This window comes from Triticum dicoccoides, chromosome 6A (genome assembly GCF_002162155.2).
Source record: "Triticum dicoccoides isolate Atlit2015 ecotype Zavitan chromosome 6A, WEW_v2.0, whole genome shotgun sequence".
NCBI lineage: Eukaryota > Viridiplantae > Streptophyta > Magnoliopsida > Poales > Poaceae > Triticum > Triticum dicoccoides.
The window spans coordinates 587,951,462-587,972,875 of NC_041390.1; positions in this window are offsets into that span (position 1 = coordinate 587,951,462).

Sequence of the window (21,414 nt, forward strand, 5' to 3'; positions counted from 1 at the left end):
CACATCCGGGACTCCGAACTAACTTCGGTACATCAAAACTCATAAACTCATAATATAACTGTCATCGAAACCTTAAGCGTGCGGACCCTACGGGTTCGAGAACAATGTAGACATGACCGAGACACATCTCCGGTCAATAACCAATAGAGGAACCCGGATGCTCATATTGTCTCCTACATATTCTACGAAGATCTTTATCGGTCAGACCGCATAACAATATACGTTGTTCCCTTTGTCATCGGTATTTTACTTGCCCGAGATTCGATCATCGGTATCTCAATACCTAGTTCAATCTCATTACCGGCAAGTCTCTTTACTCGTTTCGTAATACATCATCTCGCAACTAACTCATTAGTTGAAATGCTTGCAAGGCTTATGTGATGTGCATTACCGAGAGGGCCCAGAGATACCTCTCCGACAATCGGAGTGACAAATCCTAATCTCGAAATACGCCAACCCAACATGTACCTTTGGAGACACCTGTAGAGCTCCTTTATAATCACCCAGTTACGTTCTGACGTTTGGTAGCACACAAAGTGTTCCTCTGGCAAACGGGAGTTGCATAATCTCATAGTCATAGGAACATGTATAAGTCATGAAGAAAGCAATAGCAACATACTAAACGATCGGGTGCTAAGCTAATGGAATGGGTCATGTCAATCACATCATTCTCCTAATAATGTGACCCCGTTAATCAAATGACAACACATGTCTATGGTTAGGAAACATAACCATCTTTCATTAATGAGCTAGTCAAGTAGAGGCATACTAGTGACGTTTGGCTTGTCTATGTATTCACACAAGTATTATGTTTCCGGATAATACAATTCTAGCATGAATAATAAACATTTATCATGATATAAGGAAATAAAATAATAACATTATTATTGCCTCTAGGGCATATTTCCTTCAGTCTCCCACTTGCACTAGAGTCAATAATCTAGATTATACAATAATGATTCTAACACCCATGGAGCTTTGGTGCTGATCATGTTTTGCTCGTGGAAGAGGCTTAGTCAACGGGTCTGCTACATTCAGATCCGTATGTATCTTGCAAATCTCTATGTCTCCCACCTGGACTAGATCCCGGATGGAATTGAAGCGTCTCTTGATGTGCTTGGTTCTCTTGTGAAATCTGGATTCCTTTGCCAAGGCAATTGCACCAGTATTGTCACAAAATATTTTCATTGGACCCGATGCACTAGGTATGACTCCTAGATCAGATATGAACTCCTTCATCCAGACTCCTTCGTTTGCTGCTTCCGAAGCAGCTATGTACTCCGCTTCACATGTAGATCCCGCCACAACGCTTTGTTTAGAACTGCACCAATTGACAGCTCCACCGTTTAATGTAAACACGTATCCGGTTTGCGATTTAGAATCGTCCGGATCAGTGTCAAAGCTTGCATCAATGTAACCATTTACGATGAGCTCTTTGTCACCTCCATATATGAGAAACATATCCTTAGTCCTTTTCAGGTATTTCAGGATGTTCTTGACCGCTGTCCAGTGATCCACTCCTGGATTACTTTGGTACTTGCCTGCTAGACTTATAGCAAGACACACATCAGGTTTGGTACACAACATTGCATACATGATAGAGCCTATGGCTGAAGCATAGGGAACATCTTTCATTTTCTCTCTATCTTCTGCATTGGTCGGGCATTGAGTCTTACTCAATTTCACACCTTGTAACACAGGCAAGAATCCTTTCTTTGCTTGATCCATTTTGATCTTTTTCAAAACTTTGTCAAGGTATGTGCTTTGTGAAGGTCCAATTAAGCGTCTTAATCTGTCTCTATAGATCTTAATGCCCAATATATAAGCAGCTTCACCGAGGTCTTTCATTGAAAAACTCTTATTCAAGTATCCCTTTATGCTATCCAGAAATTCTATATCATTTCTGATTAGTAATATGTCATCTACATATAATATCAGAAATGCTACAGAGCTCCCACTCACTTTCTTGTAAATACATGCTTCTCCAAAAGTTTGTACAAAACCAAATGCTTTGATCACACTCTCAAAGCATTTATTCCAACTCTGAGAGGCTTGCACCAGTCCATAAATGGATCACTGGAGCTTGCACACTTTGTTAGCTCCCTTTGGATCGACAAAACCTTCCGGTTGCATCATATACAACTCTTCTTGCAGAAATCCATTCAGGAATGCAGTTTTGACATCCATCTGCCAAATTTCATAATCATAAAATGCTGCAATTGCTAACATGATTCGGACAGACTTAAGCATCACTACGAGTGAGAAGGTCTCATCATAGTCAATCCCTTGAACTTGTCGAAAACCTTTTGTGACAAGTCGAGCTTTGTAGACAGTAACATTACCATCAGCGTCAGTCTTCTTCTTAAATATCCATTTATTCTCAATTGCTTGCTGATCATTGGGCAAGTCAACCAAAGTCCATACTTTGTTCTCATACATGGATCCCATCTCAGATTTCATGGCTTCAAGCCATTTTGCGGGATCTGGGCTCACCATCGCTTCTCCATAGTTCATAGGTTCATCATGATCTAGTAGCATGACTTCCAGAACAGGATTACCGTACCACTCTGGTGCGGATCTTACTCTGGTTGATCTAAGAGGTTCAGTAGTATCTTGTTCTGAAGCTTCATGATCATCATCATTAGCTTCCTCACTAATTGGTGTAGGTGTCACAGAAACTGGTTTCTGTGATGTACTACTTTCCAATAATGGAGCAGGTACAGTTACCTCATCAATTTCTACTTTCCTCCCACTCACTTCTTTCGAGAGAAACTCCTTCTCTAGAAAGTTTCCGAATTTAGCAACAAAAGTTTTGCCTTCGGATCTGTGATAGAAGGTGTATCCAATAGTTTCCTTTGGATATCCTATGAAGACACATTTCTCCGATTTGGGTTTGAGCTTATCAGGTTGAAGCTTTTTCACATAAGCATCGCAACCCCAAACTTTCAGAAACGACAACTTTGGTTTCTTGCCAAACCACAGTTCATAAGGCGTCGTCTAAACGGATTTTGATGGTGCCCTATTTAACGTGAATGCGGCCGTCTCTAGAGCATAACCCCAAAACGATAGTGGTAAATCAGTAAGAGACATCCTAGATCGCACCATATCTAGTAAAGTACGATTACGACGTTCGGACACACCATTACGCTGTGGTGTTCCGGGTGGCGTGAGTTGCGAAACTATTCCGCATTGTTTCAAATGTACACCAAACTCGTAACTCAAATATTCTCCTCCACGATCAGATCGCAGGAATTTTATTTTCTTGTTACGATGATTTTCAACTTCACTCTGAAATTCTTTGAACTTTTCAAATGTTTCAGACTTATGTTTCATTAAGTAGATATACCCATATCCGCTTAAGTCATCTGTGAAGGTGAGAAAATAACGATATCCGCCACGAGCCTCAACATTCATCGGACCACATACGTCTGTATGTATGATTTCCAACAAATCTGTTGCTCTCTCCATAGTACCGGAGAATGGTGTTTTTGTCATCTTACCCATAAGGCATGGTTCACAAGTACCAAGTGATTCATAATCAAGTGGTTCCAAAAACCCATCAGTGTGGAGTTTCTTCATGCGCTTTACACCGATATGACCCAAACGGCAGTGCCACAAATAAGTTGCACTATCATTATCAACTCTGCATCTTTTGGTTTCAACATTATGAATATGTGTGTCACTACTATCACGATTTAATAAGAATAGACCACTCTTTAAGGGTGCATGACCATAAAAGATATTACTCATATAAATAGAACAACCATTATTCTCTGATTTAAATGAATAACCGTCTCGCATCAAACAAGATCCAGATATAATGTTCATGCTTAACACTGGCACCAAATAACAATTATTTAGGTCTAATACTAACCCCGAAGGTAGATGTAGAGGTAGCGTGCCGACCGCAATCACATCGAGTTTGGAACCATTTCCCACGTGCATCGTCACCTCGTCCTTAGCCAATCTTCGCTTAATCTGTAGTCCCTGTTTCGAGTTGCAAATGTTAGCAACAGAACCAGTATCAAATACCCAGGTGCTACTGCGAGCATTAGTAAGGTACACATCAATAACATGTATATCACATATACCTTTGTTCACCTTGCCATCCTTCTTATCCGCCAAATACTTGGGGCAGTTCCGCTTCCAGTGACCAGTCTGCTTGCAGTAGAAGCACTCAGTTTCAGGATTAGGTCCAGGTTTGGGTTTCTTCTCTTGAGTAGCAACTTGCTTGCTGTTCTTTTTGAAGTTCCCCTTCTTCTTCCCTTTGCCCTTTTTCTTGAAACTAGTGGTCTTATTGACCATCAACACTTGATGCTCCTTCTTGATTTCTACCTCCGCAACTTTTAGCATTGCGAAGAGCTCGGGAATAGTCTTATTCATCCCTTGCATATTATAGTTCATCACGAAGCTCTTGTAGCTTGGTGGCAGTGATTGGAGAATTCTATCAATGACGCAATCATCTGGAAGATTAACTCCCAATTGAATCAAGTGATTATTATACCCAGACATTTTGAGTATATGCTCACTGACAGAACCATTTTCCTGCATCTTGCAGCTATAGAACTTATTGGAGACTTCATATCTCTCAATCCGGGCATTTGCTTGAAATATTAACTTCAACTCCTGGAACATCTCATATGCTCCATGACGTTCAAAACGTCGTTGAAGTCCCGATTCTAAGCCGTAAAGCATGGCACACTGAACTATCGAGTAGTCATCAGCTTTGCTCTGCCAGACGTTCATAACATCTGGTGTTGCTCCAGCAGCAGGCCTGGCACCCAGCGGTGCTTCCAGGACGTAATTCTTCTGTGCAGCAATGAGGATAATCCTCAAGTTACGGACCCAGTCCGTGTAATTGCTACCATCGTCTTTCAACTTTGCTTTCTCAAGGAACGCATTAAAATTCAACGGAACAACAACACGGGCCATCTATCTACAATCAAACATAAACAAGCAAGATACTATCAGGTACTAAGTTCATGATAAATTTAGGTTCAATTAATCATATTACTAAAGAACTCCCACTTAGATAGACATCCCTCTAATCCTCTAAGTGATTACGTGATCCAAATCAACTAAACCATGTCCGATCATCACGTGAGATGGAGTAGTTTCATTGGTGAACATCGCTATGTTGATCATATCTACTATATGATTCACGCTCGACCTTTCGGTCTCCGTGTTCTGAGGCCATATCTGTATATGCTTGGCTCGTCAAGTATAACCTGAGTATTCTGCGTGTGCAACTGTTTTGGACCCGTTGTATTTGAACGTAGAGCCTATCACACCCGATCATCACGTGGTGTCTCAGCACGAAGAACTTTCGCAACGGTGCATACTCTGGGAGAACACTTCTTGATAATTAGTGAGAGATCATCTTAAAATACTACCGTCAATCAAAGCAAGATAAGATGCATAAAAGATAAACATCACATGCAATCAATATAAGTGATATGATATGGCCATCATCATCTTGTGCTTGTGATCTCCATCTTTGAAGCACCGTCGTGATCACCATCATCACCGGCGCGACACCTTGATCACCATCGTAGCATCGTTGTCGTCTCGCCAATCTTATGCTTCCACGACTATCGCTACTGCTTAGTGATAAAGTAAAGCATTACAGCGCAATTGCATTGCATACAATAAAGCGACAACCATATGGCTCCTGCCAGTTGCCGATAACTTGGTTACAAAAAATGATCATCTCATACAATAAAATTTAGCATCATGTCTTGACCATATCACATCACAACATGCCCTGCAAAAACAAGTTAGACGTCCTCTACTTTGTTGTTGCAAGTTTTACGTGGCTGCTACGGGCTTAAGCAAGAACCAATCTTACCTACGCATAAAAACCACAACGATAGTTTGTCAAGTTGGTGCTGTTTTAACCTTCGCAAGGACCGGGCGTAGCCACACTCGGTTCAACTAAAGTTGGAGAAACTGTCAGCCGCTAGCCACCTTTGTGCAAAGCACGTCAGGAGAACAGGTCTCGCGTAATGTCGGTCCGGGCCGCTTCGTCCAACAATACCGCCGAACCAAAGTATGACATGTTGGTAAGCAGTATGACTTATATCGCCCACAACTCACTTGTGTTCTACTCGTGCATATAACATCAACACATAAAACCTAGGATCGGATGCCACTGTTGGGGAACGTAGTAATTTCAAAATTTTCCTACACACACGCAAGATCATGGTGATGCATAGCAACTAGAGGGGAGAGTGTGATCTACGTACCCTTGTAGACCGACAGCGGAAGCATTAGCACAACGCGGTTGATGTAGTCGTACGTCTTCATGGCCCGACCGATCAAGCACCGAAACTATGGCACCTCCGAGTTTTAGCACACGTTCAGCTCGATGACGATCCCCGGACTCCGATCCAGCAAAGTATCGGGGTAGAGTTCCGTCAGCACGACGGCGTGGTGACGATCTTGATGTACTACAATCGCAGGGCTTCGCCTAAGCACCGCTACAATATTATCGATGATTATGGTGGAAGGGGGCACCGCACACGGCTAAGAATATGATCACGTGGATCAACTTGTGTCTAGGGGTGCCCCCTGCCCCCGTATATAAAGGAGCAAGGGGAGGAGGCCGGCCGGCCCCTATTGGCGCGCCAGGAGGAGTCCTCCTCCTAGTAGGAGTAGGACTCCTACTAGGAGGGGGAAGGAAGTGGGGAGGGAGAAGGAAAGGGGGGCGCCACCCCCCCTCTCATAGTCCAATTCGGACCAGGGGGGAGGAGGCGCACGGCCCACCCTGGCTGCCCCTCTCTCTCTCCACTAAGGCCCATATGGCGCATTACTTCTCCCAGTAGGGTTCCCGTAACCCTCCGGCTCTCCGGTTTTCTCCGAAATCACCCGGAACACTTCCGGTGTCCGAATATAGCCGTCTAATATATCAATCTTTATGTCTCGACCATTTCGAGACTCCTCATTATATCCGTGATCACATCCGGGACTCCAAACTAACTTTTGTACATCAAAACTCATAAACTCATAATATAACTGTCATCGAAACCTTAAGCGTGCGGACCCTACGGGTTCGAGAACAAAGTAGACATGACCGAGACACGTCTCCGGTCAATAACCAATAGCGTAACCTGGATGCTCATATTGGCTCCTACATATTCTACGAAGATCTTTATCGGTCAGACCGCATAACAACATACGTTGTTCCCTTTGTCATCGGTATTTTACTTGCCCAAGATTCGATCGTCGGTATCTCAATACCTAGTTGTAAGTGCATCTAGTGCCACCCCTAGTTGGTTTTGAAGTATTGACGACAAACCTAGTTGAGGGACTAGCGTGTTTGTGAGAATTGCAGGATAACACAGGTAGAAGTCCCTCATTGATTCAGTTTTCCTACCAGAGATGACCCCTAAAAATGTACGAAGACATTGAAGTCAATGGTGGTATATGAAGATATTCACATTGAAGACTATTACAAGAGAAGACACCACGTGAAGCCTATGGAACTCGAAGACTTAGATTTTTCCTAGTTCTCTTTCATTTTGTGTTGAGTCATAGGAACCACCATACTGTTAAGTGGGGTCCAAGAGAACCAGTCAGAATGACTGAAGTGATGCCTAATTAAAAAAAACTTATGTCTTCGAGTGAAGACTATGAGAGCTAATCTTGTCCAGAGTCGGACAAGTCAGCTTTGCTTGTAGCCCAAGCAAAGTTGCCATGTGAGTTTAAAATCTGACCATTGGAACACATGTCAGTTCCTTAGTGACCCAGGGTCATTTCAGACAAATCAGGTCGGGTTGCCAAGTGGCTATAAATAGCCCACCCCCTACAACCATAAACGGTTGGCTGCTCATATTCAGTGCACGGCTTTTGTCGTTTGAGAGCAACCCACCTCGAAGCCTTTGAGAGAGAATACCTAGCGAGGATAAAGCCCTAACCACCCAGAGCCAGAGAGAATTGGGCATCACTTAAGTCTTCTTGTATGAGTGATCTGAAGACTTATTACACTTGGGGACTGTGCATCCTCCAGCCGGTTAGGCGTCGCGTTCTGAGCATCCAAGAGACATTGTGGATTGCCGGTGAACGAAGTCTGTGAAGGTTTGGGAGTCTACCTTGAAGACTTACCAGAGTGATTGGGCGAGGTCTGTGTGACCTTAGCTCAAGGAGAATACGGTGAGGACTGGGTGTCCTGAGCTGCGTGTTCAGGACTGGGTGTCCAGGACTGTGTGTCCTAAGGTTTAAATACCTAGTCGCTCCAACCAGACGTACAGTTGTCACAGCAACTGGAACTGGTCCAACAAATCATTGTCTTCAACGAGTCACTGGTTTCATCTTCACTTCCCTTTACTTACTGTTACTCATTGTGAAGTCATTGCATGTTTGCTCTATCTTTTGTCTTCACTGAGTGACTGTGTGTTCTGTTTGGCTTCACAATATCTTCCTACCTGATCCTTACTACACTGCAGCTATTTTTCATTGTGCTTTCACTCTATTGGATACTTGACCATGGCTTGCCTAGTGTAGTCTACCTTCCGCTGCATAGTAATAGGCATATCTCTACTGTTTGTCTTCATAACTTCCACGTTTTGAAGACTTTCATAAAAATCGCCTATTCACCCCCCTCTAGTCGATATAATGCACTTTCAATTGGTATCAGAGCAAGGTGCTCCCTTGTTCTGTGTGATTCGGTTTAACCACCTGGAGTTTTAGCTATGTCGACTGCAGGGATAATTAAAGTCTCCGCTGCGTGTTCCGTCTTTGATGGAACTGAATATCCCTACTGGAAGAATAATATGCGCATGCATCTTGAAGCCATTGACGTCGACCTATGGTATGTCGTCGAGAACGGTGTTCCCAAGGCTGGAGAAGGTGTCACTGCTGCTGATGTCAAGAAGTTCACTCAATTGGACTCTACTGCCAAGAATATCATCTGTGGTCATCTGACCAAAGGACAGTATGGCCGTGTGAGTGCCTTGAAGACATCCAAGCTGGTCTGGGACTGGCTCTCCAAGGTCAATGAAGGCATCTCAACCCAGAGAGATCAGAGAATCAGTGTCCTTCGCAACCTCTTCAACCGCTTCAAGCGAAATGACAATGAGAATGTCCAGCACACATTTGATCGACTCACTGACATCACAAATGAGCTTCAAGCCCTCGGCGCCACTGAGATCACCAAACATGAAGTCGTCAAGACGCTGCTGAGATCACTTGATAGTTCATTTGACATCCTAGCCCTGATGATTCAAGAACGTCCTGATTTCAAGACACTCGATCCGTCTGACATACTTGAGAGGCTCAACACACATGAGTTTCAACTTTCTGAGAAAAGAGATATCTACAGTCCAAACTATGGGAGAACTCGTGCCTTGAAGGCAAAAGCTGTTTCCTCATCTGAAGAAGAATCTGACAACAGTTCTGATGATCCTGAAGACATTGGAAGGGAACTTGCAATGCTTGTGAAGAAGTTCCAAAAATTCACCAAGAATAAAGGCTTCAGAAAGTCTTCACGATCAAGCTCAAGGAATGATGAAGCTTCTGCTCATGACTACAAGAAGAAAACATGCCACAAGTGCAAGAAAACTGGACACTTCATCTCTGAGTGTCCACAGTGGGAAAATGAGAACAGAAAGAAGAAGAAGAGCAAGGAATATGACTCTGACGACAAGAAGAAGAAGAAATACTCAAAGTCTTATTCCAAGTATTCCTCAAAGTCTTCATCACACAAGAAGAGCTCATCTGGCAAGGCACGTGCGTTTGTTGGCAAGGAAATGGATTCAGAGGAGGAGTCCGCTTCTGAGGAGGCAGAGGTGGAGTCTGAGGAGGAGTCTGATTCGGGCATTGCAAGTCTGGCTACAGCATACGTCGCCAAGTCCATCTTCAACACTGAAGACAATGACTTCATCACCGACACCGATGCAAATAACAAGGACTACTCCGCTCCTACCTACTGCTTCATGGCACGTGGTGCCAAGGTAAACACACGCACTACTCACTATCAAACATCTAGTGACGATGACTCTGATTGTGGTTCGAAACCCAGCAAAAAAACACTTGCTAAAATTGCAACTGAACAACAGAAAGCTATGGAACATATTCAAAAACTGTTAGACAGAAGCGATGATCTGTTGGGTGCTGAAATGACTCGATCTGAATCCTTAATTGAAGACATAAAAAATCTTCACGTTAAGTATCAGGAACTTGAGAGTCGTCATGATACTCTCTGAATAACTCATGAAAAGCTTTCCTATGATTATCTTCAAAGGAAGCAAGATCTTGAGAAATTGAGGGCGGCTCATGAAGATCTTCAAAAGGAAAATGAGTCACTTCGCACCAAACAGATCAGTTCCGCTCAGGAAGGATTTGAACCACCATGTCTTAAATGCATTGAGCGTGATAATGCTGCTTCTGTTGCTGAATGTTCTACTGTTGTTGCTGTTGCAATATCTTCAACTGTTGATGTGGTAACTAACCCCTCTGCTGAGGACACCACTGCTATTACTGATGAGAATGCTAGGTTGAAGACTTTGCTTGAAACAGGGATGTACAAAAGTCTTAAAGGGCATCAGACATTATGTGATGTCCTCAAGAAGCAGATTCTGAACCGAAACCCTAGGAAAGAGGGTGTTGGGTTCGTAAGGAAAATGAATGCTGATGGCTCTTACTGGAAACCTGAGCAGTACCCCAAAACCACATGGGTTGCTGCAAAGGAACCTTCAGCAGATCCATCGAATCTATCTGGCTTCACTTGTGCTAACCCCATTATCATTGATGAATCCTTTGATGCAAACTATAAACCGTTTAAGAATCAGAATGGTGAAGTGTTTGCCAGGTACATTGGTACTAACTTCAGGAATGGACCGACTATGAAGAAGATCTGGGTTCTGAAAAGGTGGCTGGAAAATCTTTATGTGAATGTCTTCATGACACCTCGCATAAAGAAGACAAACCTCAGACCAAAGGCTTCATACGGTCCAAAGGCTTCATACAGACAGAGGACTCACCTGAGTCGCACTAATGCAAATGTTTTGCAGGGAAACCATACTCAGGCATATGAATATGAGAGCGGTTCATCAAACCGCCATGTTCATATGACCAAGAACTATTCTGCCTATTCTTATGAGTACTATTGTCCGCCTACTAGACTGTTTGCTAGGGCTCCAAAGCCAAAATTCTCAGATGCTGCACTTAGACTTATTGATTCGAAGCCACCCTTGAAGATGTGGGTGGCTAAGAAAGCTTAACTCTCTTTTGCAGGGAAAGGTCTCCAGCAGAAAACCAAAGTCTTCTGACGCTATTGCTGGGGACCTTAAACATCTTGTAGGACGCAAGATCAAATGCCCGAATGGCATTACTATGTACTTCGTTCCTGAATCGCATGCTACTCTCCCTATTAGTCCTAATGTGGATCTAAGTTTTCATAACCCACTGGTTCGTCAAATGTTTTTGCTTCACAATTCTCTTCGTGAAGCCTATCCCCCTAACTGCACTGCAGGGTACGACACCAGCGTCTTCAGAATGGATTATTGACAGTGGGTGTACAAATCACATGACCGGCAAAAGAAGCCTTCTTATGGACTCAACCTTACGTCCATCCGACAAGAGCCACATCACATTTGCTGACACTGGTAAAAGTAAGGTATTGGGTCTAGGTAGAGTTGCAATCTCAAGGGATCAACACATGGATAAAGTCATGCTTGTTGAATCCCTTGGCTTCAACTTAATGTCTGTCTCAATGCTTTGCGATTTGAACATGATCGTAATATTTGGAAAATATCGTTGCCTGGTACTAATGGAATCTGACAAGTCTCTAGTATTTGAAGGATATCGGAAAGATGATTTGTATGTGGTAGATTTCTCAGCAGGGCCACAGCTTGCAGTATGTCTTCTGGCAAAAGCTTCAAAATGCTGGCTTTGGCATCGGAGGCTTGGGCATGCTGGCATGAGGAACCTCCACACCCTTGCAAAGAAGAAGCATGTCATAGGCATCGAAGGCGTCAAGTTCAAGAAAGATCACCTATGCGGTGCCTGTGAAGCAGGGAAGATGACAAGGGCCAAACATCCCTCGAAGACAATCATGACCACTACTCGACCCTTCGAACTGCTTCACATGGATCTTTTTGGTCCCACTCACTACTCAACTTTTACCACTACTGCTTGCCTCTATGGCTTTGTCATAGTTGATGATTACTCTAGATACACTTGGGTGCACATAATCCTTTACAAGACTGAAGTGCAGGATGTCTTCAGACGCTTCGCCAATCAAGCTATGAACAATTACGGCGCCAAGATAAAGCACATCAGAAGTGACAATGGCACTAAATTCAAGAACACTGGACTTGATACATATCTTGATACCTTGGGCATCACACATGAATTCTCAGCCCCGTACACGCCATAGCAGAATGGCCTCGTCGAACGCAAGAACAAAACACTCATTGAGATGGCCAGAACGATGCTAGATGAATACAAGACTCTAAGAAAATTCTGGCCTGAAGCCATTGACACTGCATGCCATACAATCAATCGTGTTTATCTTCACAAGCTTCTGAACAAGACATCTTATGAACTCCTAACTGGCAAGAAGCCAAATGTCAGTTACTTCAGAGTATTTGGCGCAAGGTGCTGGATCAAGGACCCACACCACACCTCAAAGTTTGCACCAAAAGCACATGAGGGTTTTATGCTTGGATATGGAAAGGATTCGCACTCCTACAGAGTCTTCAATCTCTTTCATTACAAAGTGGTTGAAACAGTGGATGTGCGGTTCGATGAGACTAATGGTTCACAAAGAGAGCAACTGCCAAATGTGCTAGATGAAGTTCCATCCAGTGAATCAATCAAGCTAATGGGAACTGGAGAGATTATACCTTCTGAAGCTCATCCTAAAGAAGAACTTATCATCTCAGCATCTGATCCACATGAAGACAATGCTCAGCCTGAAGACATTCCTCCCAACAATAACACAGATCAGCAAGAGCAAAGTCTTCGCCCTGTACATCCTCGTGTTGCCAATGAAGTGCAGATTGAGAGAATAATTGACAGCATCAATGCACCTGGTCCACTCACTCGTTCAAGGGCAACTCAGCTGGCAAATTTCTGTGGGCACTTCGCATTCGTCTCAATTACAGAACCCAAGAAAGTTGAAGAAGCCTTCATGGAACCTGAATGGATTCAAGCTATGCAAGAAGAGCTTCAATAGTTTGAGCTGAACAATGTATGGGAACTGGTTAAGCGTCCTGATCCACGGAAGCACAATGTAATAGGCACCAAATGGATATACCGCAACAAGCAAGATGAGCATGGTCAAATTGTCAGAAACAAAGTTCGTCTCGTTGCTCAAGGATATACTCAAGTGGAAGGCATTGATTTCGATGAAACATTTGCTCCTGTGGCTAGACTTGAAGCCATACGTATACTGCTGGCCTATGCAAATCATCATAACATACTTCTATATCAAATGGATGTGAAGAGTGCCTTTCTCAATGGCAAGATTGAAGAAGAAGTGTATGTTGCACAACCGCCTGGGTTCGAAGATCCAAAACATCCTGACATGGTATACAAGCTCAACAAGGCACTGTATGGCCTCAAACAAGCCCCTCGGGCCTGGTATGACACACTCAAATATTTCCTGAAGAGCAAAGGCTTCATACCTGGTTCCCTAGACCCCACTCTCTTCACAAAGACATATGATGGTGAACTGTTTGTGTGCCAAATATATGTGGATGACATTATCTTCGGCTGCACCAATCAGAAGTACAATGAAGAGTTTGGCTATATGATGCAAGAGCAATATCAGATGTCTATGATGGGGGAGCTGAAGTTCTTCCTCGGTCTTCAAATACGACAACAATGCAACGACATCTTCATATCTCAAGAGAAGTATCTCAAAGAGTGCCTGAAGAAGTTTGGTATGCAAGACTGCAGAGGCTTCACAGCACCAATGCCAGCCAAACATCATCTGGGTCCCGACGACAATGGTAAAGAGTTCGATCAAAAGGTATACCGCTCCATGATTGGTTCTTTACTTTATTTATGTGCATCTAGGCCAGATATTATGCTTAGTGTTTGCATGTGTGCTCGATTTCAAGCGGCACCAAAGGAGTCGCATCACTTAGCTGTGAAGCGAATTCTTCGATATTTGGCTCACACCCCAACTCTAGGATTATGGTATCCAAAGGGCTCAGAGTTTGATCTGGTTGGATTCTCGGATGCTGATTATGCTGGTGACAAGGTTGATCGGAAGTCAACATTAGGCACATGCCACTTTCTGGGATGATCACTTGTATGTTGGTCTTCAAAGAAGCAGAACTGTGTATCCCTCTCCACTGCTGAATCAGAATACATTGCTGCTGGATCTTGCTGCGCTCAGCTTCTGTGGATGAAGCAAACTCTCAAGGACTATGGCATTCGTCTGAAGCAAGTGCCACTTTACTGCGACAACGAAAGCGCCATCAAGATTGCCAACAACCCAGTTCAGCACTCGAAGACAAAGCACATAGAAATTCTTCATCACTTTCTCAGAGATCATGTTTTAAGGAAGATATTGATATCATACACGTCAACACTGAAGAGCAATTGGCAGATATCTTCACCAAGCCCTTGGATGAGAAGAGATTTTGCAAGTTACGGTGTGAGCTAAATATCCCGGAATCCTCAAATGTCCTGTGATCAGGCACACATCCTAACACTTATCCATATTGATGACTTAGATGTGCAACACACGAAGTAACGTATATCTTCAATCAATGAAGACATACATTCTAAGTGTGAATACATTAATGTGGAATTTGGTTTCGGAGCGCCACGATAATTGTGCGCCGTGTCTGGGTCTAATACTTCCTATACGGTGGGTAACGCCACAACCAAACGTTCTATTTTGAAGTGTTTCACTCATGGCGTTACCTTGCAATGTCTTCACATTTGGTTTGGCTTCAATCTCAACATGTCTTCATGATTATCTTCACTATGTTGATTGTATAGATATATATATATATATACTAGTGTTCTGTCCTCTACAGCATTCACTTATAGCTATGTCTTCTTGTTTGAATCTTTTGAACTAAGTGAATGTGATCGGACCCTAACCTCTCTATGCTTTCTATCTCAAATTCTATCTCTCCAAGTCATATGCATTCTATTGAAACTGTCGAATGTCTTCTCTACGCCCTTGACAGAAGAAGACACAGAGACAACCTTTAAGTCCGTTTTCAATGCTCATTCATCCACATGAAATCCAGAGAAGTAGGAACGACCACCCGACAATCCAGGCGTGCGTGGGACGTGGAACAAACCCCAAAATTCCGCATGATGGCCATGTGTTACTCAGATGCGAATCACCAGGGGCACCTGTGTAATAGCGCAGTGCCGCCCCTGTACCTATAAATACACACTCACATCGGTCATTATCTCTTCTTCCACCCTCGCACGAACCCTAGCGCCACCGCTAGCCCTCGATGACGCCGGCGACGAAGCGCTTCGCTGCCGCAACCTCTCCGACGCCGTCTTCATGCCGATCGCAGACATCGTCCTCTCCGCCGTCGCCGTAGGTGTCCTCCGTCGCCAAGTTAGGGCATGGAAGATTAAACTGCTCGGCCTCATCTCCCACTCCGTCTAGCAGTTCCCAGTGTGGTAAATAAAACTTCTTTTTACGGCCCCTTTTGATCCTATGGCTTTGTCACCTTCTACCATAAGAAGTTTCTATTCACACAAGTTAGATAAGTTAGATCTCCCTCATACTGCATCTATAACATGCCTAGTATATTCATGTGTGCTTCACAAAGTAGTTAGATTCCTCACTTGTACTGATCTGTGGGTTCGTACAAATCTGGAACCAACTTCTTACCTATGAGTGAATGTCTTCGCACGATGGGGTCAATGTCTTCTAAACTGATTTATCTTCAAAATCTTCTGAGAATGCATATGACCTCTTCCCCTTCCCTCGCACCTTAATGCTGTCACAGGTACATGTCCGTGGGAGAATCCTTTGGTTCTCATAGTCTGCATTCATTTGCAGAATTCTTACAGCATCACATAAATTCTCCTGAAGCCAGTTCCTGTTGGTCCAGCAAGAGAAAGCCTTTGAAGCCTTTGAACGTCTTGAAGCCTTTCAAGTTAAAGTTTATGGCTTCAGAGAAAGTAGCAAGGAAGGGGGGCAGACAGCGTCGTGGCGGAACATCCAGAGATCTGCCAGATGAACTTTCAGAAATGTACAAGACAGATCCTGAAGAGGATTACAGTCAGCGCAAGACCCGAATCCAATGGATTCGACGATATTGGGCAGAACAATGGTTCAAATACCGCTTCGTAACCCAAGAGTACGCTGAGAAAAGTGCCATCAAAAGACCATGGGGAGACATCCTATACAAGAATCTTCTACCCAGGTCTAGAGATGAAGCCATTGCCCAAAGCTTCTATCCATGCATGGTCCATGGGCCACAGCCTTATGATGCACATCCGTTGTCACTATTCTGGTGTCGTGATGACCATCTGTTCAAGCACAACTTCCAGTTTGTCCAAAACTCAGCGAAGCAGAACAAGAAGAAATTTGGGTTAGACTTCAACCCTGGTCCCTCAGCACTAAGGGCACATGGCACACGAGAAGCAGAACCCAATGTCATCGGTCCTTATGCCAACCTTGAAGGCCTCATCACCCACATCTTAGTTCAAGGGACTGCAGTGAATGAGCCTCCAGCTGACTCTGAATCAGAAGAAGCTCCTGCAGTGCTGAAGCTAAAGAAGATGAAGAAGCCTAAAGCTTCAAAGCCTGCCCCTTCACCCAAAATTTCAAGGGCGAAGCCACTGGCAACTGCACCTCCTAAAGACAGTGTGCCGTCTGAAGACTTATCACGCATCTCAAAGCCCCAGAAGGCCAAGGTGCCTCTGCCACACAGCGGCCAAGAGCTCACAGCTGCTGCCATTCTGCGCAATGATGACATTGACCTGTCAAGTGATGAAGACCTAGCAGATGACGCTCTTGAGCAACTCATCAAAAGCAAAGAAGAAGCAGAAATCTTCAATGATCTGCCGCTCTTTGACGTCACCATCATCCACAACTTCATTGACGAGTGGTTTGACACGCCAAACATCAGCTTTGATGATCTGCAGCTACCCATTGGCCTCAGTGTCGCCTTCCAAGGAGCCTTTCCTTCAGAACTAGCCATCGCTCAACACGTTGTTGAGATGAAGCAGAAGATTGACTATGAAAAGGCTCAGTTCAAGAAGCATATGGCCAAGATCAGCGTGCAAGATGTGAAGAACTTCAAGATCATGCTGCACGAGCTCAAGGAAGCCTTTCTGAAGAAACGTGCAGAAGCTCAGGGTTCGCGTGAGCGCATGAAGACTCTGGCTGACAGATGTGTGCAAGCCTACAATGAGGCTGAGAAGCGCAAGGCACTTGGGCGTCCTGGCATCGACCCCAGGATGGCCGCAAAGAAGAAGAAGAAGTCTGTTACCGCTGAACCCGATGCACCAAGGCAGGAAGCAGTTCCGATTGTCTTCCCCAGAAGAATGACTGGCTCGAAGCCAAAAAGCCGGTCAACAGCTTCAGAGCTCAAGAAGACCAAGACTGCTGAGGCTGAAGCAAGGAAAAGGAAATATCCTGAAGCCTCTCCTACTGCCCCCTCTAAGAAGAAGAGGAAGACCAAGAAAGATCGGGCTGCTCCCACAGAGCCCTTGATGGTTGAACCCCTTTCTGTGGTCTATCTTGAAGCTGAACGCCAACTGACTGTCCATGAGCCTGCTTCCACAGAGGCTCATGAAGCTGAAGACATTCCAGTAGCTGATCCCATCACTGCTGAAGACATTGGTCAACATTACAATGTAGAAGATGATGCAGTCCTTCCTCAGCAAGACAATATCGAACTCATCAGCATTGGTCATCCATTGACGCCAATTGCCCAGGATGCCTCATGGGCGGATCGCCCACAAGAGGAAGAAGACAATGAGGCCCAGCCCACTCAATCTCCACAGGCGTCGCCCGCGTTGCGCAGGCTTCGCAAAGGTCCAAGGCCTCAAGTCTCTGCTGAAAACATTCCGGCTGCATCAGTCGAAGACGAAGAAGTACCACAAGTCCCCTCGTCTCACCAAGAAGCAGTTCTTACGGAGAACGTGCCTGTGTCCGACCCTCCAGCTCGTCAAGTGGAGGATGAAAATCGTGAGGCTGCCACAACTAATAGTGAAGCTAATGTGGAGCCCTCCCCACCAAAAGCATCAGAAGAAAGCGAAGCCACTGATCCTGACACTTCTGTTCCTGAGTCTGCTGCCGGTCCCTAGTTCGACTATCATGTTGTGCACAGGCCTCAGGTACAGAAGCCAATCCCAAGACTGCCAAGGTTCCCAGGTCCTGCATCAGCACCTGGCTCCTTCAACATCAATAGCTTCAGGGCAGACAATACATTCTTCAATAGCTCCAAGAACCCCTACTCAAGGGAAAGGATTTCATCAGATCGGTTCTGGAGCTATCCTCAGCGAAGCTACTACTCATGCATACTGTACAACCAAGGTCGCATCTTCCCACACAAGCGCCTTGACGTTGAAGCTATAGCTGGTCTGCCCTGCCTAGAAGAATCTTTGGATTGCTTCAAGCAAGTTGGACTGCTGCCATTCATAACTGACCAAGAGCATTGGAATGAAGAGCTGCTGCTCCAATTCTATGCCACACTCCACATCTGTGGCTACAACAGAGATCCGAAGACTTGGGTCCTGGAGTGGATGACCGGCAATGTTCATCACAAAGCCAATGCATTTGACATCATTGAGCTCACTGGCTTGCCCACTCCTGGCGATCTCTTCGAGCAAGGCTGTCAGCTGCATGCTGAAGCTATTGAGAGCATCTTTCAGAGGCCTGAACCTGATATGAGTCAGATGCTCAGCATGATGAAACCATTGCCCCAAGATGCTACTTATCCCACAGCGTTCTTCGTTGAAGACCTTGAGTATCTTCCAAGAACCATCTATCACATCATCAGGCGGACTGTCTGGCCCATTAAAGGACACTCTCCAAATGCCAAGATTGAGGGTGCAATGAAGACTTTGATATTCTGTATCCTTCATGGCAAATGCTTCAATGCACAGGACTTCTTCATACGCCAACTTGCTGCATCAGGCTCTGATCTATTTGGTTTGAAGTTCTACGCCCCTTGGGTAATGCGGCTGATCAAACTTCACTCTGCTATCTCGTATCAGCCCTCAGCCTGCAACCATCGTATCTTCTTGCCTGATGTGGATACCTCTGCTGAAGCTATCTATCTTGAGCCTGCCAAGCAACCTCTAAGTCTTCAGAATGCAGAAAACTAGAGCTTTACTCAGAACATTGAAGGAGTTGAAGCAGTCTCTCGGGTGTATCCTTTGGCTGGCACTACACGTGCACCACGCCCTGCTTCCACCGAAGCCACTGACAGCACAACTGCTCCAAGACCCAAGAAGCGCACTCGTGTTCTCAATGACCGAGAGCTTCTTGTGGCCCTTCATCAAAAACAGGATAGGCATCATGACTGGCTGAAGCATCAGATGAAAAACCTCTTGGTGGATGTTAATCGCATTCGAAATCTTGCCACCAAGAATGCTTTCGTTACCCATGAAACCTGTTGCCGTACATGGAAAGGGCTAACGATGATGTGTTCTGAAGCTGATCTTCAAGAGGATGGCTTCATTGAGCGATTCAAGTTTGACTCCACACCTCCTAGAAGGGCTGTGCTGCGAGGAACACCATCCCTTGAAGACTCTGAGTTTTCTTCCTCTGCTGCCACAGTGACTGCCAGAGTTATCGAGGATGAAGATGATGCTACTTCACCGCCACCTGCTTCAGCACACATCAATACTGTTCCAAGTTCGTCTGCACCGCCACACACCACCGAAGACCGTGCTACTTCACCTACTCCTCATGGGACCGAGTAGATGCTCTATGTCTTCAAACCTTTTTGGTCCTCACTGACAAAAGGGGGAGAAGCATATGAGGTTGATAATCTTCAAGCGGGTCCATATGGGCGGGTGCTTTATATTTTGCTATATTTTTCTTCGTGCTTACAACTCTTGTTTTGCTACATTTGGTTCTTTGAGTTGTAACACTTAAACTCGATGGTCGTCTGCTACTTATTTGCCAACTTGTTTTGCGATGATAAATTCCGCATGTGCGACGATAAATTCCGCACTTAGATCATTCTGCAGACGTCCATTTTTCATTATGCATGTCATTATCTTCATATACTTTCACATGCATAGTGGAATGTCATCATAAGGTGAAGTGGATCTCCACAAGTACAACCTGCCATGTGCATTTGCATGCCAAAAGCAAATTACTTATATGCACATCGTGAGGGGGAGCCCTTGCAACTTATGAAGACAATTCCTTATCCTTCAAAATTTCACAGATTATATTCCCCATTGAAAACTTCAACTAGTTTGTCATCAATCACCAAAAAGGGAGAGATTGTAAGTGCATCTAGTGCCACCCCTAGTTGGTTTTGAAGTATTGACGACAAACCTAGTTGAGGGACTAGCGTGTTTGTGAGAATTGCAGGATAACACAGGTAGAAGTCCCTCATTGATTCGGTTTTCCTACCAGAGATGACCCCTAAAAATGTACGAAGACATTGAATTCAATGGTGGTATATGAAGATATTCACATTGAAGAATATGACAAGAGAAGACACCACGTGAAGCCTATGGAACTCGAAGACTTAGATTTTTCGTAGTTCTCTTTCATTTTGTGTTGAGTCATAGGAACCACCGTACTGTTAAGTGGGGTCCAAGAGAACCAGTCAGAATGACTGAAGTGATGCCTAATTAAAAAAAACTTATGTCTTCGAGTGAAGACTATGAGAGCTAATCTTGTCTAGAGTCGGACAAGTCAGCTTTGCTTGTAGCGCAAGCAAAGTTGCCGTGTGAGTTTGAAATCTGACCGTTGGAACACGTGTCAGTTCCTTAGTGACCCAGGGTCATTTCGGACAAATCAGGTCGGGTTGCCAAGTGGCTATAAATAGCCCACCCCCTACAACCATAAATGGTTGGCTGCTCAGATTTAGTGCACGGCTTTTGTCGTTTGAGAGCAACCCACCTCGAAGCCTTTGAGAGAGAATACCTAGCGAGGATAAAGCCCTAACCACCCAGAGCCAGAGAGAATTGGGCATCACTTAAGTCTTCTTGTCTGAGTGATCTGAAGACTTATTACACTTGAGGACTGTGCATCCTCCAGCCGGTTAGGCGTCGCGTTCCGAGAATCCAAGAGACATTGTGGATTGCCAGTGAACGAAGTCTGTGAAGGTTTGGGAGTCTACCTTGAAGACTTACCAGAGTGATTGGGCGAGGTCTGTGTGACCTTAGCTCAAGGAGAATACGGTGAGGACTGGGTGTCCTGAGCTGCATGTTCAGGACTGGGTGTCCGGGACTGTGTGTCCTAAGGTTTAAATACCTAGCCGCTCCAACCAGACGTACAGTTGT